General features: G+C 50.1%; 1 protein-coding gene across 1 annotated transcript in view; it reads left to right on the top strand.

The window, feature by feature from the left end:
• The window catches only part of LOC119172983 (uncharacterized), a 1299788-nt gene that overhangs the window by 712862 nt on the left and 563383 nt on the right, over positions 1 to 23543 (top strand). The gene's annotated exons all lie outside the window — the stretch shown is intronic.

Here is a 23543-nt window from a genome sequence, read left to right as displayed (position 1 = left end):
TCTCCGTTTCACCAAAACGACATTTCTTAGAGTTTAGGATCGAGCTGGCCTATTGTATGTAATGCAAAACAAGACTGAGACGTCTGTTCAGCTCATTCAGTTTGCTGCTGAAAATCACGACGTCATCTTGGTAGCACAAACAAATTTCCCATTCAAATCCTCGAAGTATTATGTCCATAACTCGTTCGATTGTTGCCTAAGCATTACAAAGACCGAATGGCATAACATTAAATTCATAAAGGCCGCAAGGTGTCACAAAGGCCGTTTTCTCTTTGTTGTTTTGGTGCATGTGTATTTGCCAATACCCTGATCGCAAATTCAGTGACGAAAAGTAGGCAGCAGAATGCAGGAAATCAATGAACTCATCAATTCTAGGAAGCGGATACACAACTTTTTTGGTGACCGTATTTAGTTTTCTATAGTCGACGCAAAAGCCTCATAATCCATCCTTTTTCCAAAGTTCACAGGCGCTGCCCATGGACTAGATGACTCTTGTACAACACCTTTTCGCAACATATCGGTGACCTGTTCAGCTATCACAACCCTCTCTGTGGACGACACGCGGTAAGGTTTTTCACGAACGGGGTGTGCAGGTCCAGTGTCGATTTTGTGATGAGCACAAGAACGCGGTAGCGAAGTCTTCGTGTCACCTTGTGTGAAATCGAACATCGAAAGATGTGCCATAAGGACTTGTGCAAGAGCGTGGCGTTCATATGTGGGTAGCGACTTGCTGGTCATTCTTAATATCTGTTTTTCAGAAATGCTTCTCTGGGGGTCGCTTGTTTCAGACCGCTGCTCTTTGCTTAAAACGGTGATAGTGCCATACGTCATTTGTCAAACTCGGCAAGCTTAATATTACGCGGAAGAACAGCAGGCACCGAAGAACAATTGAAAGACCATAAGCTTGAGGCGGCGTTCTCAACTGTTACGCGGGAACGAGGCACAAGTACGTTTATCTTCACGCAACCCGTCGCAAGTGGTTAAACTAGCGCGTCAAACGATGAAAGTTCGGCAACAGCAAGATTAACAGGAACTACCACAACGCTAAAAAAGAATCGTTCGACATGACGAAACAGTTTTTCCCATGTAACAATGTCTTTGCAAGCGTAGACAAAAGCGCAATTTTCACCGTAATTTCGCCTGTGCCACAATTAACGGAAGCACCACAATCCTGAAGAAAGTCGATCCTGAGAATCGCATCATGAGGGCACCGTGGTAATGCCAAAAGTTCCGTGACGAGATATTCAGCGCCAAACAAAACACTCTCAACACAAATACCTAGAGGAACGAGGCACTCTCCGCTGACCCCACGAAACGTCACGCCACCATTCCACGGGAACATAATTTTTCGACCAAGCCTTTCCTTCATTGTGGCACTCATGACGGAAACCGTACCTTAGCATTAGTATCTTCTAACGCAGTTGCAGGCACACTATATATATATATATATATATATATATATATATATATATATATATATATATATATATATATATATATATATATATATATATATATATATATATATATATATAACTCAAGCCCTGATGAAGGTAGGACCCCTCCCGAAACTGTTGGGAAATAAATATATCCTTGTTGACACGCTCCCGTTGTGCCGTATCCCAGAACTTCACACTATATATATATATATATATATATATATACATGCAGGCATGGTGGTTGAGTGGCCGTAGCGTTGCATATAGACAAGTAGATCCTCCGTGGGCGGTCACAACGTGGTTTATTTCGTCGTTTCGGCCTAGAGTCTGGCCTTCATCAGGATCCTGATGAAGGCCAGACTCTAGCCCGAAACGTCGAAATAAACCACGTTGTGACCACTCGCGGAGAATCTACCTATATATATATATATATATATATATATATATATATATATATATATTGTGGCAAAGCCAACGAACAGTGGGTCGTCCTCTCCAGTGCCTTCTAGTGGGTCGCCCTTTTGATAAGAAGAAGAGCAGCTCGTGCAAAAAATCGGTCCCCGCATTGACTGTCGCTGTTGTGGATCATCTACGAGTGTCCGCCAATAAACGTCTTAACAATTTGGTGGAGGTGCTGTGCCCTCCAAACATCTTCGGTTCGCATTCGATGCCCTTGGAGCTTCGATCCCGTACCATGCCTTCTACCATGCACCAGGACGCCGCTCCGCAAACGCTCCCTCCTACGCCGACGCCATGTCCCGCTGTCCCCTGCATCCGCGACCCTCCTGTCTTCACCGGCGCGGATGGCACCGACGTCGAGGACTGGCTCGCCATGTACGAACGCGTGAGCGTCCCCGATCATTGGGACGAGGCAGCTAAACTCGGAAACCTGTTTTTCTACTTCACGGGTGTGGCACGGAATGTGGTACAACAACCACGCATCTGATTTCTCGACGTGGTCTGCTTTTAAGACCTCTGTCGTCGACGTGTTCGGCCGTCCTGTCGTTCGTACACTGCAAGCCGAACAGCATTTACGTGAACGGGCAAAGCAGACCGGCGAGTCCTTCACAAGTTACATCGAGGACATCCTTGATTTGTGCAAGAAAGTCGACCTGAACATGTCAGAGACTGACAAAATCACGCATATTCTAAAAGGCATCGCCGACGATGCCTTCACCATGCTCCTGGCCAAGAACCCTCACACTGTGGCAGAAGTCATCACGTTATGCCGAAGTTACGACTAGCTTCGGCGGCAGCGCTTGATGACCCGTCGACCGCCACTACATGATGCTGGTCTCTCGGCTTTGTCAGCAGTTCCTGACCACACAACCTTGCTCGCCGAAATGAAGTTATTCGTGCGTGAGGAAGTTGCCCGCCAGGTCTCTTTACTGGCTTTTGCTCCGCCGCAACATGCTCAGCAGCCAACAAGTACACTTCTACCTCCGCTCCGCCGAGCCATTCAGCAGGAAATCGCGGAGGTCGTTCCTGAATACCACCAGCCGCCTCCTGTATCTGCGCCACTCAGCTACGCCCAAGTTGTAGGCAGGCCGCCCCCACTGATTTCTGTGGCTTGCCCTCTAAGTTACACCGAAACGACCGCGAGGCCCCAGGCACTTGGAGAAACTGTGTCGCCTACATATGCCGACGTCACCCACGTGCCCCGAGTGCCTCCCACCATGCACTCATGTCAGCAGTCGGCTCGCCCATCGCGTTCTACGACATGGATGAGACCCGCGAACAGACGGCGCGCTGCTGACAATCGCCCCATCTGCTTTGCTTGTGGTCGCGTCGGTCACGTAGCACGCTATTGCAATCGTGTGCAGCAACCGCAGGTCGCCTCGAACTTTCCTAGCCAATCAAGCCGCTCTTATGACCAACCGCCGCCTATGTCACCGTGGCCCCGCCCCGCTCCGTCTACCCGCCGTTCACCATCTCCGCGACGTCGCTCACTGCCGCTGATGCGGCCACGTCCACTCGAGGGCGACCAGGAAAACTAGTCGTCACAGTCCACGAGGCAAGGGCTGCGACGCTGTCGAACTGTGGAAGCCCTCAGGAAAGCCCATCGAACGTGACACACGTACTTGTAGATGGCATTCATGCATCGGCCCTTGTAGATACTGGAGCCGCCGTATCAGTCATGACCGCAAAACTTAGCCAATTACTGCGCAACGTGACCACGCCACTCTCCGGGCTCTCCCTCTGTACAGCCAGCGCCCAAAGCATTCACCCTACGGCGATGTGCACAGCCCGCCTCAAGATTCAGGACGTGATGTATGCGGTCGAATTCATCATAATTCCTTCATGCTCCCACGACGTCATCCTTAGATGGGATTTTCTCTCCTGCCATAACGCCGTCATTCATTGCGCACCAGCTGAAATAGAACTCACACAATTCTCTTCTTTGACGCCGGCCGACAGTCCATCTGCTGCAAGCAAGTTATTCGTCACAGACGACACCCAAGTGCCTGAAAATTCGTCCGCGATGGTGTCGGTCTACTGCGCAAGCCTTTCTGACACTGCTGCTCTCCTTTCGCCATCTCATCGTGTTTTTCTCAGTAAAGGCTTGCTGGTTCCTTTCGCGACCGTGCAACTCACTCACGGCAGCACCACTATTTTTGTAGTGAACTTATCCCCGTACAGCGTTACGTTGGTGCGAGGGGAATGTCTCGGCAACGTGGAACCCATCGAAGACGAACAAGTTAGAGATCAACCTGATGACATGCACTGCTCAAGTTCCAGTACGCTTAGTGTTGTTTTAGCATCTGCTTCATCATCCGATGATGTATTCGGTCCCTCCATTCCCGACAGCCTTACGCCAGGCCAGCGTTCTTAGCTTCTGGGCCTGTTGGAAGAATTCTGGTCTTTTTTTGATGTCGCCCAACCTTCTCTCGGCCGCACATCCACCGTTACGCATAGCATCGACACAGGCACACAGCCACCACTGCGGCAACGTCCATATCGCGTATCTCCCACAGAAAGCCATGTAATCAACGAGCATGCCGACGACATGCTTCGCCGTGATGTTATTCGACCCTCTAGCAGTCCCTGGGCGTCTCCTGTCGTTCTCGTCATGAAGAAGGACGGTTCTGTGCAGTTCTGTGTGGACTACCGACGCCTTAACAAGATCACTCGTAAGGACGTGTACCCACTACCGCGGGTAGATGACGCGATTGACAGCCTGCAATGAGCAGAATTCTTTTCATCCCTCGATTTGCGCTCAGGGTACTGGCAAGTACCTATGGCTGAGGACGCTCGACCGAAGACCGCTTTTGTTACCCCCGACGGCTTGTACGAACTCAACGTCATGCCGTTTGGGCCGTGCACTGCGCCCGCCACCTTTGAGCGCATGATGGATACTGTTCTGCGTGACTTGAAATGGCACACGTGCCTGTGCTACCTCGATGACGTCATCGTTTTGGCTCCGGACTTCTCAACGCATCTTCAACGCCTACGGCATGTTTTAACGCGTCTGAGTGACGCCAATCTGCAACTGAACCTAAAGAAGTGCCGATTTGCAGCTCGGCAGCTGACAATACTCGGCTACGTCGTGTCCAAGGACGGAATTCTCCCTGATCCAGCTAAGCTTCGGGCCGTGGCCGAGTTCCCCAAGCCGACATCCGTGAAGGAACTGCGCAGTTGCGTAGGGCTGTGTTCCTACTTTCGGCGCTTCATTCGAAACTTCGCGACTATCATATCGCCGCTGACGAAGCTCCTCGGAAGTAACGGGCCTCTCCATTCGTGGTAATCACAGTGCGACGACGCTTTCACAACGCTCCGTCGTTTGTTGACGTCGCCTCCCATACTCCGCCACTACGACCATACGGTCCCTACAGAGGTACACACGAATGCCAGTGGTGTCGGCCTTGGCGCTGCCCTTGCGCAGCGCACACCAGGGTTCCCGGAATATGTCGTGGCGTATGCAAGCCGCACGCTTACTAAGGCCGAGACAAATTACACCGTCACCGAGAAGGAATGTTTGGCAATCGTCTGGGCCCTTACAAAGTTCCGACCTTATTTGTATGGTCGCCCATTTGATGTCGTCACGACCATCACGCACTATGCTGGTTGTCTTCATCGAAAGATCCCTGAGGCCGTCTCGCCCGGTGAGCACTCCGCCTGCAAGACTACGACATCCGCGTGCTGTACCGCAATGGAAGGCAACATGCTGACGCCGACGCCCTGTCACGCTCTCCCTTGCCTGACGACAATGCCCACAACTCAGCGTCTCACCTTGCCATTTCTTCCATTAGCATTCATACCATTGCTACTTAACAGTGCAAGGATCAATGAATCGCCTCACTGATAGACTTGCTGGCTGATCCATCCACTCCATCCACTTGCGCGTTGCGTCGTCAAGCCCACCATTTCGCCGTTCGCGATGACCTCCTCCACAGGCGCAATTACAACGGTGACGGCCGCCAGTGGCTACTAGTCATACCTCGCAGTATGCGCTCTGATATATGCGAGTTCTTTCATTCCGATCCGCAATGTGCGCACTCCGGGGTATCGAAGACTTACCACCACATTCGCCAACGGTACTTTTGGCGTGGCATGTACCGCTACGTGCAGAAATTCGTTCGTTCCTGCATAGATTGTCAGCGCCGAAAAGCTTCAATTCACCTGTATCCGGTAGGTCTGCAACCTCTACCTTGCCCTTCCAGGCCCTTTGGACGCGTTGGCATCGATTTGTATGGGCCACTTCCACTGACATCGGCTGGTAACCGCTCGGCCATTCGGCCATTGTCGCTGTGGACCACCTCACGCGATACGCCGAAACGGCCGCTCTCCCCGCGGCTACAGCGAGCGATGTGGCCTCCTTTCTGCTCCACCGATTCATTTTGCGACACGGTCCACCCCAGGAACTGCTCAGTGACCGAGGCCGCGTCTTCCTGTCTGAAGTCGTTGAGGCCATTCTTAAAGAGTGCAACGTTGTTCACCGCAAAACTGCTGCTTACCACCCGCAGACGAATGGCCTCACCGAGCGCTTCAACCGTACGCTCGGCGACATGCTCTCCAAGTACGTCTCCGTCGATCACACAAATTGGGATTCCATTCTACCCTTCCTCACATACGCAGATAATACCGCCCCTCAGAGCACCACTGGCTTTTCACCTTTCTTTCTATTGTATGGAAGGCACCCGTCGCACACCATCGACACGATACTTCCGTACAAGCCAGATCCGTCTGAGTGGGCGCCTATTTCTACAGCCAAGCTTGCTGAAGAGTGTCAAGAGCTTGCAAAGACCTTTACTGCGCACGATCAAGAGTGGCAAAAAAGCATTCGCGCTCACGCCAGCACTACTGCGTCCACGTTCCTCCCTGGAGCGCTCGTCTGGCTCTCGATCCCTACCACTGCAACTGGCCTATCTTCAAAACTTTTGCCCAAATACGAAGGCCCCTATCGTGTCGTCAAATGCACTTCCCCTGTAAACTACTTGATTGAACCAATCAACCCATCTTCGGACATGCACCGTAGAGGACGCGACATTGTTAACGTGGAGCGCCTCAAGGCCTACCATGACCCGCTCATTGTAACCACCTGTTAGGTCGCCAGGCGACTCCCTTTTCGTACCCGGGGTAGTTGTGGCAAAGCCGTCGAACAGTGGGTCGTCCTCTCTAGTGCCTTCTAGTGGGTCGCCCTTTTGATAAGAAGAAGAGCAGCTCGTGCAAAGAGTCGGTCCCCGCATTGACTGTCGCTGTCATGGATCATCAACGAGTGTCCGGCAATAAACGTCTTAACAATATATATATATATATATATATATATATATATTGTTACGGGGAAAATACTTTACTGGACAAAATGCAGAATGAACTTCGGGCGGGGGGTAGACAAGATGGCGTGCAGCTCGCTCGTACAGACAGACCACGTCGTCTTTTTCTCTGTCCTCTTCGTCATTCTCGTCCGCCCCTTACATGAATTTCCAGGCGTCTGGAGCACCAACGCGGTGATACTCAGGAGGTACTGGAGTGATATGGTTGAGTCGCGTAACATATACTATGTCAGTGTGAGAGTAAATGATGGCGTGGTTTGTAGGGGTGATTTCGTTAGTGACGTCAGTTACTTGGCGTAAGATGAGGTAGGGACCTAAGTAGCGTGAGATCAACTTCTCCGAAAGTCCAAGGCGGCGCAAGGGGGACCAATGCAGAACGATATTGCCGGCTGTGAAGTAAACATCACGATGGCGGGCGAAATACATGATCTTCCCATTGTCGTGGGAGTCCAGTAGTCTTCGTCGAAGAACTTGGTGTGCCGCTTGGGCCTTTATTATTGCATCCCGAGCATACTCAGACGTGCCGGCAGGAACGTGTAGAAAAGTAGCGCAGGGTCACGGCCGAACACCAGAAAAAAAGAAGAGAACCCAGCGGTATTGTGTCTAGAAGAATTGTACGCGAATTGTATGCAAACAGCAACGCAGTGTCCCAGTCGCGGTGATCGATGGAGACATATACGGAGGGCATGCCGGTGAGAGTGCGATTGAGGCGCTCCGTTAGATCATTTGTTTGGGATGATAAGCAGTCGAAAGCTTGTGTTTAGTTGCGCAGGAGCGGAGGAGGTCATCCACCACTTTGAAACAGAAGTAGCTGCCTCTATCGGTAAGAAGTTGTCAAGAAGCACCGTGGTGTAGGATGACAATCACCAAAAGAGAATCAGCCTCATCAGTTGCACAGCTGGTTGGAAGGGCCCTTGTGATCACGTATCGCGTAGTATATTAGGTTGCTACTGCAATCCACCAATTACCCGCAGCTGATGTAGGAAAAGGGCCAAGCAGGTTCACGCCAATATGGTAGAATTGGTGTCGTCGGATGTCCAGTGGCTGAAGACGTCCGGCAGGAGGGGCACTCAGTTTTTTCCGTCATTTGCAAGAGTCCCAGGCTGCTACATAGCGGCAGACGTCACGGTACATGCCAGGCTAGAAGAAGTGCCGGCGAACTTTGTCGTAGGTCCGTGACACGCCAAGGTGACCGGCTATCGATGCTTCATGAAGCTGGGTGAGAACAGTCGGACGCAATTGAAAGAGATCAACGAGTACTTTTTCTGGGCCATCAGAACGCGTATTTCAAGGGTACATTACAACATCATGTAATTCCAATATTCGATGAGAAGAGTGGCGTGTCATCGATGTTAGCCTTCGAATAATACCGTCCAAGAAAGTATCCCGTCGCTGCATGAGTCGAATGTTATGAAATGCGGATTGAGAGAGGACGTCGGCAGGAGGGGTGTTCGTAGAGGGGTCGCCGTCCGGAGGGTCGACAGGATATTAGGACAAGCAGTCAGCATCTTGATGCAAGTGGCCAGTTTTTTATAAGACTGAGTAGTCAAAGTCTTGAAGGCGCAGCGCGCAACGGCCAAGACGGCCTGAAGGGTCTTTCAGGGACGAAAGCCAGGACATGGCGTCGTGATCAGCGATGACTGTGAATGTACGACCATAGAAATAGGGACGAAATTTTGCGACTGCCCAAACAGGTGCCAAACATTCGCGTTCAGTTATTCAATATTTTATTCTCAACCGGCGAAAAAAGGCGGCTGACATAGGCAGCAACACGGTCACATCCTTGTTGTTTCTGGGCCACGATTGCAGCGACGCCATAGCCACTTGCGTCTGTACGAACTTCAGTTGGAGCTGAGACATCAAAGAGAGCAAGGACAGGCTAAGTAAGGAGCTACACTGTTTTTCGGAACGCGTCTGCTTGCTCGGTGCCGCAGATCAAGCCAGCGTCTTTTTTTGAGAAGTTGAGTGAGAGGGCGTGTGACGTCGGCGAAGTTTTTAAGAAAGCAGTGGAAGTAAAAACATAGACCAAGAAAACTGCAAATGTCTTTGGTAAAAGTTGGTACAGGTGACTCTTTTACTGCCCACATTCTATCTTGATCAGGGTGAATCCCTATAGAATAAACATGATATCCGAGCACAGAAATTTCATGACTGCCGAAGTGGCAATTTTCCGAATTGAGTTGCAGTCCCGCCGTACGAAACACAGATAAAATTTTCAATCACCTTTCAAGGTGCATCAAAAAAGAAGGAGAAAAAAACGAGAACGTCATCCAAGTAGCACAGGCAGATGGACCTCTTGAATCCTTGCAGCAGGGCGTCCATCATACGTTCGAACATGGTGAGCGCATCGCATAAACCGAATGGCATCACTGATTGATGTGTGCGGTTTAACCTCGCAAAACCATTATATGATTATGAGAGACGCCGTAGTGGAGGGCTCTAGAAATTTCGACCATCTGGGGTTCTTTAACGTGCGCCCAAATCTGAGCACACGGGCCTACAGCAATTCCGCCTCCATCGAAAATGCAGCCGCCGCAGCCGGGATTTGATCCCGCGACCTGTGGGTCAGCAGCCGAGTACTTTAGCCACTAGACCACCGCGACGGGGCCGAATGGTGTCACTTTAGACTGGTAAAGGACTTCGGCAGGAATAAACGCCATCTTCTCACGGTCTATGTTATCGACGGCTATTTGCCGGTACCTGGAGCGCAGGTCGATGGAGGAAAGATATTTTGCATTGTCAAGGCAATCCAGGGCATCGTCTATGCGTGGCGAAGAATAGACGTCTTTCTAAGTGATATTGGTTAAATGCCGGTAATCAACGCAAAATTTCCAGCTGTTGTCCTTTTTGACAGTACAACAGGGAACGCCGAGAGACTGGAGGAAGGCTCGATGATATTGTTATGGTGCATCATCGACAGGAGCAAACGTGGCACTTTGCGAAGATGAAGAAGACGCCTGTGCGTTAGGCGCTTGCGTGAGAGGCAACTCAGGCATCTTGTTCGGCTGCCGATTCTCGGTGGACGCCATCCTGTAAGTCAAGACCTCGCCCCGTCACATTTGGTGGAAGTGCTGGGCAACCGCCTCGCAACGGAACTTCACAGCGGCCGACGTTTGAAGCGTCATTCCACAATGATGACGGAGAGCACGGCGTCTGCATCTGCTCCTGGTGTTCCTGCGGCCGGAGATGATGCGGTAACTACATCTCCTTCTGCGACTACAGCCTTCGTGCTCGAACCCCCGCGTGATCTTGGCACGTTCAACGGTTGCGGCGATGCAGATGAAGTTTACGTTGAAGATTGGCTGGCAGAGTACGAACGTGTGAGTACTCGATACCGATGGGGACCGACTCTTATGCTGGCAAACCTGTTATTCTATCTTAGCGGAACCGCTAAATCGTGGTATGAGAACCATGAAACAGAACTTGGGAGTTAGGCAGTGTGCAGGGAGAAAATGTTGGACCTGTTTGGAAAGCCGATTGGAAGAAAAATGGCCGCGAACAAAATGCTCGTGTCTCGGACACAGGCCTCGACTGAATCTTACGTCTCCTATATAGAAGATGTGTTATCGTTGTGTCGCAAAGCCAATGCCGAGATGACGGAGGCTGACAAGGTGGGGCATAGCTCTTAAGGGGATTGCGGATGACGCATTCAACCTCCTGGCCTGCAAAAACTTTTCTACAATACACGCCATTATAAAAGAATATCAGCGCTTTGAGCAAGCGAAGAGCAGGCGGATTAACAGCGTGTTTACCCGCCTTCCGAATACGGCTGCAACATCATCTTGCGAAGACCGTGCAAGAACACAGCCACCACCTTAGATACATCGGATCAGGTGACCCGAATCATACGGCGCGAACTTGAAGCCATTGCCTCTGCTCCGGCTCACACCGCTGCAAGTGACACCACCCCACTCACTGCTAACATGGTTCAAGCCGTAGTCCGCCAAGAACTCGCCAGCATAGGTATTCTTTCGGTGTGCGCTTTGCCCAGCCCGCAGCGAGCTTCACGGCGTCCACCCTCGTCCTATCACGAGCAGCAGTTTACGGCCCGATCTCGCGACCCTGCTGCGTGGAGAACCGTCGACAATCGACCAATTTGTTTTCATTGCCACCATATCGGTCATGTGGTCCATTACTGCAATTACCGCTGGTCCTCGCCACCTCGGACTTCATCTCAACTTCACTACCGACAGGACAGAGCCGTTTCGCATCTGCCGCGCAGCCTTCTCCACAAAACAACTACAGAAGGTTCAACAGGCGATCTCCGTCACCGCATGGTCGTCAGTCGCGTTCACCTCCAGGACGTCGCCAGTCGTCTCGCTCACCGCAGACTCGCAATCCGTCGTCCCCATTCAACCTCACTCCTGCCTACCCGGAAAACCAAACGGTGCAGCACCCGGAGGTGACACTGCATTTTCGACTCCCTCCACCAATCCTCTCTTGACGCTTCGGACGAGACAAAATTTGTTAGACGTTGACGTTTACTGTGTGGCTATTTCTGCCCTTATAGATACTGGAGTACACATTTCTGTAATGAGCGCGAACCTTCGCCGACGCCTACATAAAGTGCTCGCGCCTGCCACTACGCACAAACTTCGTATCGCTGATGGGAGGACCCCTGATTTTCAAGGGATGTGCACGGCCCGTGTGTCCATTGCCGGTCATCCTACATTAGTTCAGTTCGCCGTCATTTAAATGTGTCCTCATGACCTAATACTTGGCTTGGACTTCCTGTCATGTCATTCTGCGCTAATTGATTGTGCCACTGGTGCTCTTCAGCTTGAATTGCCGCAGTTTGCCGATTATCCAGCTGACTATTCTCCCCGTTTATGCTCTCATCACCACGTTCGATTGCCTCCGCAAGCTGCTACATATGTCACTTTGTCGTGCTCACATCATGTGCCCGATGGTGACTACCTCGTCACTCCTATAGTCGACGTACTGATGGCCCGAGATGTCGCCGTTGCTCACACTGTTGTCGCCGTCGCTAATAATACAGTGGTTATACCACCACTCAACGTGAGTCTCTTGACTCAAGTTATTCTGCAAGACATGTCTTTGGCCACCCTATCTCCACTTGACAGCTGCGACGTTACTGGTTTGAACATTGATACTACATCCCCCTGTCTTGGCCGCAATTACACTCTGCCTGCAAATGACATTAACAAGATGATTGCTCCCGACCTCACTGCAGTGCAAGCTGCCAGTCTCTGTAGTCTGCTAACATCATATAGAGACGTTTTCGACTTTGACCACCGCCATCTCAGCCAAACAACTGCAGTGACTCACCGGATCAACACTGGTGATGCCAGTCTTATACGGCGGCGTCCACATCGCGTATCTCACAAGGAACGCAGAGTAATTCAGAATGAAGTGAACAAAATGAATACTAAAGACGCAATAGAACCCTCATCCAGCCCCTGGGCCTCCGCAGTCGTGCTCGTTGAGAAGAAGGATGGCAGCTGGCGCTTTTGCGTGGACTATCGCCATTAGACAAAGTGACCCACAAAGATGTCTCCCCTTTGCCTCGGATTGATTGGTATGTAGGGTTTAATGTCCCAAAGCCACCATATGATTATGAGAGACGCCGTAGTGGAGGGCTCCGGAAATTTGGACCACCTAGGGTTCTTTAACGTGCACCCAAATCTGAGCACACGGGCCTACAACATTTCCGCCTCCATCGGAAATGTAGCCGCCACCGCCGGGATTCGAACCCGCGACCTGCGGGTCAGCAGCCGAGTACCTTAGCCACTAGACCACCGCGGCGGGGCTTGCCTCGGATTGATAACGCCCTCGATTGCCTCCATGGTGCCTAATACTTTTCGTCTATCGACCTTTGGTGCGGCTATTGGCAAATTTCCGTCGACCCCATGGATCGTGAAAAAACCGCTTTCGTTACGCCCGAAGGTCTCTACCAGTTCAAAGTCATGCCGTTTGGGCTGTGTGATGCGCCAGCACCTTTCGAGTGCGTGATGGACTCCCTTCTCAGAGGATATAAGTGGTCTATCTGCTTATGTTACTTGGACGATGTCATCGTCTTTTCACCTACATTTGACAGCCATATAACACGTCTGTCAGCCGTTCTGGATGTTTTTCGAAGAGGTGCTCTCCAGCTCAATTCTGCAAAGTGCCATTTTGGACGTCGCCGAATCACCATAATCGGCCACCTTGCCAGTGCCGATGGTGTTCGACCAGATCCCGAAAAGGTGCGAGTCGCACAACAGTTTACTGAACAACGCTCAACCAAGGACGTCCGAAGTTTTGTAGGGTTATGTTCCTATTTTCGTCGATTTGTCCGCAACTTCGCCGACATCGCTCGACCGCTCACTGATCTATTAAAGAAGGACGTTCCCTTCGCATGGGTATAGAGCAAACGGACGCCTTTTCGGCTCTTATCCATCTGCTGACTACGCCACCAATACTGGCCCATTTTGACCCTGCATCACCTACGGAGCTTCGGACAGATGCCAGTGGCCATTGAATTGGAGCGGTCCTTGGCCAATGACAGCACGGGAAGAGCCGCGTGATTGCTTACGCCAGTCGTCTTCTTTCACCTGCCAAACGGAAGTTCTCCATCACTGAGCGTGAATGCCTAGCTTTAGTGTGGGCCGTGGTGAAATTCAGGCCTTGCCTCTATGGCCGAACTTTTTTCGTTGTTACGGACCATCACGCTCTTTGCTGGCCGTCATCGCTAAAGGACCCATCTGGACGTCTTGGTCGCTGGGCGCTCCGTCTGCAAGAATACTCATTCGTGGTCCACTACAAAACATACCTACAGCCGGTCACCTAGGCGTCTCTCGTACCTACGATTGTGTGCGTCGTCGCTTTTTCTGGCCCGGACTGTATCGCTCTGCGGTTCGCTACGTCACTGCTTGCGACCGCTGCCAACACCACAAGAGCCTCTCTGTGCTACCGTCTGGCCTCCTACAGCCCATTGACATACTGAAGGAACCTTTCTTCCGTGTTGGCCTTGACCTGTTGGGCCAGTTTCCTACGTCCACCTCCGGAAATAAAATGGTTGCAGTCGCCACAGACTACGCCACACGCTTTGCCATCATTAAAGCACTGCCGACAAGCTGTTCCACTGACGTCGCTGACATTCTCTTGTATGAGGTCATTCTTCATCACGGCGCTCCGCGGCAGCTGCTTACTTATCGAGGAAGGTACTTTCTTTCACGTGTTGTGGATGACATTCTCCGCGCCTGCTCCACTGAGCACAAGCTTACCACCGCTTATCATCCACAGACAAATGAATTGACCGAGCGTCTGAACCGAATGCTGACGCAGATGTTGTCAATGTACGTTTCGCCAGATAACCGTGACTGGGACAAAGCACTCCCCTTTGCCACATTCGCGTACAATTCTTCACGGCACGACACATCAAGTTATTCGCCGTTTCATTTGCTATTTGGCCAACATGCAGCGTTACCATTTGACACGCTCCTTCCTTCGGCTGCCCCCTTGTCTATTGAGTACGCCAGCGATGTCGTTTCTCGAGCCCATGCAGCCCGTCAGCTTGCCCGTGATCGGCTGCACTTGTCGCAAGCGCACCAAAAAGACCGCTATGACAGTCGCCACCAAAGCGTGCACTTTTCGCCGGGGCCTCTGGTACTTCTCTGGACACCAAACCGCCAAGTCGGCTTATCAGAGAAGCTACTATCACACTACCATGGCCCCTACAAAGTGTTACGACAACTTAGTGACGTGAGCTACGAGATTGCACCCCTAAACAATGCCTCTTCGACCCCCTCACTCCAGACAGACGTTTTACACGTTTCCCGACTCAAACCGTATCACCCTCCTCGTTCGTCGCCGCCGTACTAAGCGCCGTGACGGCACTTCCGCCGCAGTGGAGTGATGTTACGGTGCATCATCGACAGGAGCAAGCGTGGCACTTTGCGAAGATGAAGAAGACGCCTGTGCGTTAGGCGCTTATGCGAGAGGCAACTCAGACATCTTGTTCGGCTGCTGATTCTCGGTGGACGCTATCCTGTAAGCCAAGACCTCGCCCCTTCACAATATTCCCAGAAAGCAGTTTGTCGACCTCCCGTTGGATGAGGCGCCGCTGAGCATGGGAAACGCGGAAGGGCCACCAATGGATGAGACTCATATCGCCTGTATCAATCAGATTCTTGACAACAGAAGTCTGGCCGCGGGGGCCATCACCAAAAAGATGAGAGGATGGAACGCAGTTCATTACCTTGTTTTTTAGGTAAGTCAGGTGCAATCATCTTCGTTAAGACACTTTGTTCTCAAGGAGGAGTAGAAGACGTTTTCTCTTTCAGGATGCTGTCATAAATTAGAATGCAAAATGGCACTCTGCCGCTGGCATGATTTCAGCGAGAGATATATTACGAGGGTGGACTTGTGTACAAAGCCGAAATCGGCTATTGATAGAGAGAATGTGTTGGCCGTTTCTAGTGACGACAATGTGACGAAACGCAACGTTGTGCGAAAGCAGGACGTCAACACTGAGGGACACAATATAAACACCGCTTGGGACCGGTAGAACAAAGGAGACGCGTATGTAAGCAGCTGTTCATTCAGGAAGGCGCAGGTGTTCTGTGGAACAGAGCCTACTTGGAGGGCAACTTCTAGGATCAACAACAGTAAGTAGAGCAAGTTGCGCTATACCAGAAGAACAGTCTACGAAGGCTGAATATTCTGACAAAAAGTCATGGCCAAAAATAATGTTGTGACGCCAATGTTCTAAAACATAAAACAGAACTGATGTGTGATGTCTGACGACACTGACGTGAGCTCCGCACACACCGATCACGGCGACTGTTCGACCAATGGCAGTTTGAACCACAGGAGTTGGGCCAGGAGTAAGTACTTTCTTCAGCCAAGTTCTAAGGTCAGCGTTCATGATCAACACGTGTGCGCCAGTGTCAAATAGGGCCGTAGTTGGTTTACCGTCGACGTCAACCTTGATAAGGTTCTGATAGCAATAAAACACACACATCCACAAAGAAACAACGCCCTAGCGGTGGGCCGGCCGTACATCTGACGTCCTCCTTTTCTGATTCGTGTCAACTGCCTGCGTGTCAGAACCTTCATGTCCATCTTCATCATTACGCTCGGCTAATACTGCAAGTTCTTGGTGAGTGAGGCTGGCTGCATCCTTTAGTATGGCTTCGCCACGCCGCGCCACGTCTCGCTGATTTATTTTTGCGTGTCGGGCTGGCCGGCAATGGTCTAGTTTGTGTTTCTTTTTTACGTTTATGCCAGGAGTCAGCACACACTGATTGGAGGAAGGATGCGAACAAGCTCGGACCTTTGCTCGCCCCACCTAGATTGACGAAGGTATCCAAAGGTAGTTCGATTAGGGTGCTTCTCTCTCCGAAATTGTCGATACCCGATCCATCAGTGACGATGCCCTGCCGGAGCACTTTTTGTTGTGGTCCATAGAGCCTGAACGCAACGCAGTGCCAGTCTCATTAAAGTGGTTTTTCCTGCAAATGAGATCAGATGCCAAGAGCAAGGAATGGCAGATATCGGCTTCTTCTGTCTGGGGCTCGTAGGTATTATTTTCATCTGGTGATGCCAGAGTCACATAATCAGAAAGGCATGGCATGGCGCTCTGCACACAGCCTGTATTTGTGCCGAGTGCTTCTTCTTCCACGTCCGCGATTTCGTTTGCACAAGGGCTTTGCGAAACAGATTGTCAAGCAAAGTTATCCTCTTTACAAACTCTCCAAAAGAGGTCTTGTTGGCGGGGAAGGGGGACGAGTCTGCACCATTGGGACAATGTCCCTCCCAACCTAGGGTGCCCAGAGGTGCACTGTCGAGGTGATAAGTCGTGGAGCTCCTTTCATTCGTGGTAGTCTCGATCAACACGGATAAAAAAAATCAAATCAAGTCAAACTTTAATATCTCATAATAAGATGTACCAAAAAAATATACAGAAGGAGGTCACGTAGCATACACTGAAATGGGACCTTTCATGCCTTTGACCATAGAGACAGAGGCATGAAAATGCGGCCAAAATACATACGTTAACCTGGCACACCATTCCGGTTAAGATTGTTGTCTGACGTGTTCGTAGTTGTGCCAGACTTTGGCAGCATCTCGAAGGCGGTCGGTGGCCATCAGCTATTTTCGATGCTCTGGCCACGCATTGGGGGTGCCAAGAGCGTTTACCCTTTCGATCCACAGGATGGCATCGGCTTGGAGTCCGCAGAAGTCCGGTAGTGCCTATGCAACCACTGAGGGTAATCAGGAAATCAATGATTCAGAAGTTCGAAAGGTGAAACAGGCTAGCTTCTGGGCCAGCATGGACATCGCTCGCGCGAAGTCAGTGGGTAGATTGGGTGAAGACCCAGAGGAACACAGGGCCACGGCAGCGGAGATTGCGAGGAAAGAGCGGGCTTGTACTCACGCTGGTGGCTGAAACCCCGACGTTCGAAGGCGCCAAGCACAGAAGTAGTTGGCCCAGGCACGCGGCTTCGCTGATGAGCTCCACAGTATCTTCACGTGAACCACCTGAAGAATCATCATAGCTGCCGTGGTTTAAGCTGTCGTTGCAGCAATCAGCGTAGTGATCTCATCAATCATTGAAGCGTGGTGAGAGTACTGTTGAGTTACCGACAAGTCCTGGGCACCTTCCTCAGACGATGCTTGTGTTGCAGGCAGGAAAACGGGTGATGAGAAGGCTTCGACGCAATCTTTTTCGAATAGTGATGGCTATATCCTCATCTCGGAATTTATGCTACTGGAAGCGTTTACCGTATTCGCAGGCAAGAGGAGCCCATAAAATGTCTTGGCGGAAATAAGTATCGTAGCACCAGTGAAAAAAAGTTGAGCTGCCGAGGTGGCCTGGACGCTATTCCCAGATGGCGTTCGCAGTGATGGAAGATAGAGATGTGACGAGGTGAAATTCATGCCATCCCGGAACGGTGCTCGTAGAAACAGCAGGTAAGCGGGTGACGAGGAGGCTTTAATACTCTCTCTGCCGAACTGTGCTTCCTGCTGTGGCAGGCCTGTGGCTTTCATACCTTAGGAAGCGAAAGCCGCATTTCGGCATTGAAGGGTAAGCAAGGGCGAAGATGGATGCGCTCAGTGGCTTCTGCCGTGAGCTTTAGATGTCGTACTGCGCACGCCATCGTAACGAGTCAGACTGGAAACAGAGACGAACAACGCCTTTGCTGCGGGCACCGCCGCGATGGTGTAGTGGCTAAGCTACTCGGCTGCTGATCCGCAGGTTGCGGGATCAATTCCTTGCTGCGACGGCTTCATTTCCGACGCAGGCGGAAAAGTTGTAGGCCCGCGTGCTCAGATTTGGTTGCACGTTAACGAACCCCAGGTGGTCGAAATTTCCGGAGCCCTCCGCTAAGGCGTCACTCACACTCTAAAAAAAGAGCGAGTAGAAAGGGTGTCTTTTTGTCCCACAACAATAATCGTCATCTATAATGCGTTCCATCCTTGCGCTATCGCCCCGCGCCCGGTACAGTCCGGTCACGATCGACATGGCCATTATCAAGGTTACATTGCATTCTCGATAGGAAAGTCGCCAGCGCCGAGTTTTCAAGAAAGGAAGCGCACGCAAGTCTGAAGACGATTATTGTTGTGGGACAAAAAGACACCCTTTTTATTCGACACTTTTTTAGAGTGCATAATGGTATGATGATTTTGGGACGTTAAACCCCACATATAAATCCATCAACCCCTGCAGCGGGATGGCTGTTCCTCTGACTTCCTCTTTCTCTATTTCGCGCCAGAGCCTTCATTACAATGTTTGTCAGTACACTATAAATATATATATATATATATATATATATATATAAATATATAAATATATATAAATAAATAAATAAATGTGTATATATATATATATATATATATATTTATATATATATATATATATATATATATATATATTAGGAAAGAAGTGTAAACCTAAGGGCTCCTTATGCGTGTTGTTGACAATATAATAAAGAGATGTAACCGGCAATAATGCCAACGATATATATATATATATATATATATATATATATATATATATATATATAGTGAAGGTGTGGGATATGGCTCAACGGGAGCGTCGTAAACAAGTATAAATATATTTCCCAACAGTTTCGGGAGGGGTCCACCCTTCATCAGGGGATGAGTTATACTGACATGAACTTCCAAACTTCGTTGTTCATGTCAGTATAACTCATCCCCTGATGAAGGGAGGACCCCTCGCGAAACTGTTGGGAAATAAATATATTTATTCTTGTTGACAACGCTCCCGTTGTGCCATATCCCATACCTTCACGAAGACAAACTGGCCCATTGAATTATTACTCCCACTATAAAGAATAAAAATGGCCCCGCATCTCCATGATAATCTGCAAATGTCGTCAAAACATGGTCGTCTTGCAGAAGAAGAGAGTAGTTAACTTCACCGAGCCTCAACCCGCTGCGCATTAGTCAGCGGGCAGCACACTGAACACGTGTTTGAATTGTGTAATGGTTTCGTCACACACGTTTAGGCGCCAAAGGCAGTTGTTCAACTGCTGTGCGATAGAAGAACCCTTTCTTTGAAGAACAAACAGTCAAGCCACCATCTGTGTGCGTTGGGAGGGGCCCGTGTGTGTACAAAGAGCCTCCCCGGAGGTGTCGTGTTGGTTGCGACTTCAGAAAAATAACAGAGACGTAGGTCACAGCTGCCGCGGTACGGAAGGCAGTGCTTTCTATGTATTAGAAGCGACCCTCGGAGGCGAATTGCGGTTTTGCGAGGAATATGGTCAGCGGCCCAGTTTCATGTAAAGTGGTGAACAAAACAAGAATGCTCGTTTCACCGGGGGTGGACAGGCATTGAAGTGGCAGGTGGCATCATTTAATGAGGGGAAGCCCGAATGCCGACAAGAGGGACCCCTCGGCGGCGCGCATCCATGGCTTCAAAAGAATGACAGTGAGGAGAGATCTCGATTGGACTTTGAGTGGGACGAAGGGCAAGCCAACTTGCTCGGGGTACCGACATCCTGGCCAGCTGTGGGACCCTCGAGTGATGTCGCCGCGCCAGGCCGACTACATGGAAACAGAATGAAGTTGTAAACAAAAGGGCTCTGGACACTGCTGTATAGTGGTCGCACAGTCTTGCTCCGAAGATGTGCTGTAGAGGGTGGGCTCTAAAGGGGGCCGCTACGATGTAGACTGGAATAGCCCCGCCTCTTGTTTTGGGGATTATGATCTGAGGCACTCATTGGTCGGAATGTGGTGAGAGATTCAAACGATGGTTCCACCCCATATCACGACTGTTTATAAACGAGGTGTATGTGTGAATGCGGAGAGCGCCAGCCGGCAATCGGCCGCTGCTGGAGAATTATCTTTGTTGACCTGACCGGATCTCGCCTCTGACTTTTGCTTTTAATGAACAGTTTTGTTCTGGAAGCTCACCTCCCTTGTTTGAAGGTGTCTGCAGACGATCAGGAAGAGGCATCTCACGTAGCGGGTAGTTATGAGAGCGAAGGTGGTCGTAGGGCTAAATTGAGTTGCTATGCCAAAGAATTGAAGGCAGTACTCCCCCCGATGCTCCAATAGAACGACATAGCACCAGCATGTTTTAAAAGTGCGGAAAGCATGCTTAAGAGCTGTGAAATTCTACGGGAAGTTGCAAGCGCTATCATTGTACCTTTTCTTAATGAGAAACGCAGGACTCTTGTTGCGAACAAATCCCAGAATCGGGTCTTGTCATACGATGAGATCCGCGAGCCAGTGCTTTCAGAGATAAAATTGACGCCGGAGGAGTACAAGCGCCAATTTTACGCTTGTCGAAAGGGCAAAGAGAACTGGAGACAATGCGTCACAAATTTGGAGATAACCCTGGACTACAATTTACGGAGCCGGAAAGTAGAGATATTGAAAGAGGTGTGCGCACTGATAGTCACCAAACGTGCGGAAGAGATGATGTCGCACGAGCTATGCGCTCCAGCATGAAAAAAGTGACTGGTTTAAGCGAATGAAATTAGCCGAAAAGTTTGAAGAGAGTAGAGCTTTGCACCGCCACAGAGGGGTCACTACACTGGTAAATACAGAACCAAAGACGCGCATGATGTGAAATGAAAATCCAAACTGCAGTCATGCGAAAGAGCTTCGCCCAGCATCCAAATGTTATGGGTGTGAGAAGTTTGGCCATGTTCAGTGGAGCTGTCCTCAGACTACACCGAAGGCCACGACTAGTGATCAGAGTGCTAATTTACAGCGGTCGACGAAGTTTGCTGGAAGAGTGGGTTGCGAGTTTAATCTAGGTCATATAGAGACCAACAACATAATGACAGCATCGGGGCTGATCTTAGTGGACGTCATTTGTGGCGAGCAGTTGTACAGGGCATGTCTAGATTTGGGAGCTGACATTAATACACTAAACAAAAGCGTACTGCCTGACAAAATTAAAGAATATGATAATGAGAAGGTATGCTTGCGAGGAGCCTTTGGGCATACTATCCTAGCTGATCCTTTTTATGTGCCCCTGAGTTTACCGGCAACAAATAGGGATCAAATCCGCAACTGGAGGCATTATATGCGGTGACTGATGAGTTAGGCAAAGGTGTAGATGCCTTATCAACTCCGGCTGTTCTGAGAGAGCTCTAACATTAGAAAAAGGACACAGCGGAACATGCTGCTAGAATAGCTCTGATAGGTACAGATACACAACGCAAGGGGGGCTCAAACGGACCGTTGGTATTAGAATTGGAACCAAGTGAGAGTGTTGAGCAAGGCACGACGGATGTAGTTCGAGAAGAGCAAGTGCTGCGGGGCTCTCTAGAGCCGGGTTCGACAGACCCAACTTTTGTCAGGGAACACAGAGAGAATCCCACACTGGAAAACTTGTCGGATCAGCCTAAGCAGAAACACAAGGCCTGGTCATGGAAGACGGGTTACATTCATGAAACTAAGTATTGCAAAGCAGGCTTTGTCAGCAGCTCGGACTACCTGAAAGCCGTTGTAAAGAGGGGCTCACTCTCGCTCACAGTATGCCATGAGGAGGCCATTTCTCAGAGAAGAAGCGACAGGACAGCTACATTGTCACTTTTCAGGATTTAACGGAGCGGTAGATTCATGTAAATTGACTTAGGCGATACCATGCTTGTGTGAATATAGTGGGGGTGATTTTTTGTGCGATCAGAAGCTCGGGGAAGTAAACAGCATTCCTGATCTTTCCTATGAATCGGGGAACGTTCGATTCGCAGTAAGCGCGTGTGAGCATTTAACACAGGGACAGTACAGAGGGCTTGAACAAGTAGGTCTTCGTGACGAGGATGTATTCTCTGGAAAACCCAGGCTATGCAGAGTTGGCAAGCACAATATAACTGTTATACCAGATGCCGAGCTGATGAAGAGCTACCCGTACCATCTGTCGATGACACTTCGTTGGCAAGTGGATCGACAGGTGGAAGAGCTCCTGGCATGGGGTCTAGTGTATCCGATCGCGAGCAGTTACGCGTCTCCCAGTGTATGTGTTGCTAAGAAAGATGCGACGATGAGACTTTGTATTGACTATCGGAAAATAATTGCTATCACTGAGGTGGATAGTTTTCCCGTAAAAAATGTGACAGAACTTCTGAATGAGGTCGTTCGGGCAAAGTACATATCTCTGCTCAACTAGACGCGTGGCTAATGGCAGATAACCGTTTAAAAGGAGTCGCAAAAGTACACGGCGTTTGTCACTCCTCGAGGTCTTTTTGCGTGAAAGTGATGCCGTATGGGCTGCGTAATTCAGCTGCCACATTTCAAAGAATCATGAACGACGTGTTGCTGGAGCACAGGGGACAAGCTTGTGCATATATAGATGGTCTTGCGGTATACTCGGTGACGTGGGACGAGCACTTGCAACATCTAGATAGAGTTATACAGACCATTAAAGGCTGGGCTCACAATCAATCTTTCTAAGCGTAAGTTCGCACAACAAAGCGTTACGTATTTAGGTCATGTAGTGGGATCAGGGTCGCATTCACCAGTTTCAGAGCGGGTAAAAGCTATTCTGCAGCTGAAGGCACCCGTGACACAAAAAGATCTCCTCAGTGCACTGGGTTTGTTAAATTATTACCGGGACTACATTCCACCTTACTCCGAGATAGTGCATCCTCTCACCGATCAAACTCACAGACGTGTCCAGAACCTTATTCCATGGAATAAAGAGTGACAGAACCCTTTTGACGATGTGAATGTCTAGTTTAGCAAAGTACCTACACTGGCTGTCCCCACCCTTGAGCGACCCTTTGTCACAACAGCCGACGCGTCAGAAGAAGCAGTAGGAGCGTACCTATCACAAGATATAAATCGCCAGCAAAGTCCCATTGCATTCTCAAGCCAGAAGCTCATCCCTCCGCAGACTAGAAGTTTA

Source organism: Rhipicephalus microplus, chromosome 4, assembly GCF_043290135.1.
Source record: "Rhipicephalus microplus isolate Deutch F79 chromosome 4, USDA_Rmic, whole genome shotgun sequence".
Classification (NCBI taxonomy): domain Eukaryota; kingdom Metazoa; phylum Arthropoda; class Arachnida; order Ixodida; family Ixodidae; genus Rhipicephalus; species Rhipicephalus microplus.
The sequence above is the reverse complement of the archived record's forward strand: the minus strand, read 5'-3'. Positions and strand labels throughout refer to the sequence as shown.